We start from the raw sequence: 407 nt of genomic DNA, 5'->3' as shown, positions 1-407 counted from the left end.
TGAATGGATGGAGAATATTAAGAATTCTCAGTCATGTTTCCAAAAACTGAACTTAAACTTTCTAGAGCAGTTTTAGGTTTACAGCAAAATTAAGAGGAAGTTACAGAGACTTCTCATATATATCCTGCCCCCAATAATGCATAGCCTCCCCCATCAACATCCCCTACCAGTGTGGTACATTTGTTGCAATTGATGAGCCTACATTGAAATATCATAATCACCCAAAGTCCGTAGTTTACAGTAGGGTTCACTCTTGGAGTTGTACATTCTACTGGTTTGGACAAATGTATATGACTTGCATCCACCATTGATTTCATGCAGAGTATTTGTCACTGCCCTAAAAGTCTTCGTGCGTCACCTAATTATCTCTTTCTACCACCTCCTACCACTTGCACCACAACCTCTGA

General features: G+C 39.8%; 1 protein-coding gene across 1 annotated transcript in view; it reads left to right on the top strand.

Annotated features, from left to right (window-relative positions):
• Positions 1 to 407, top strand: part of PIWIL3 (piwi-like RNA-mediated gene silencing 3) — a 51,516-nt gene that overhangs the window by 32,704 nt on the left and 18,405 nt on the right. The window lies entirely within an intron of this gene.

Source organism: Colobus angolensis, unplaced genomic scaffold (genome assembly GCF_000951035.1).
Source record: "Colobus angolensis palliatus isolate OR3802 unplaced genomic scaffold, Cang.pa_1.0 Scaffold423, whole genome shotgun sequence".
NCBI lineage: Eukaryota > Metazoa > Chordata > Mammalia > Primates > Cercopithecidae > Colobus > Colobus angolensis.
Note: the sequence above shows the minus strand (reverse complement) of the source record. Positions and strands in the feature narration are given on the sequence as shown.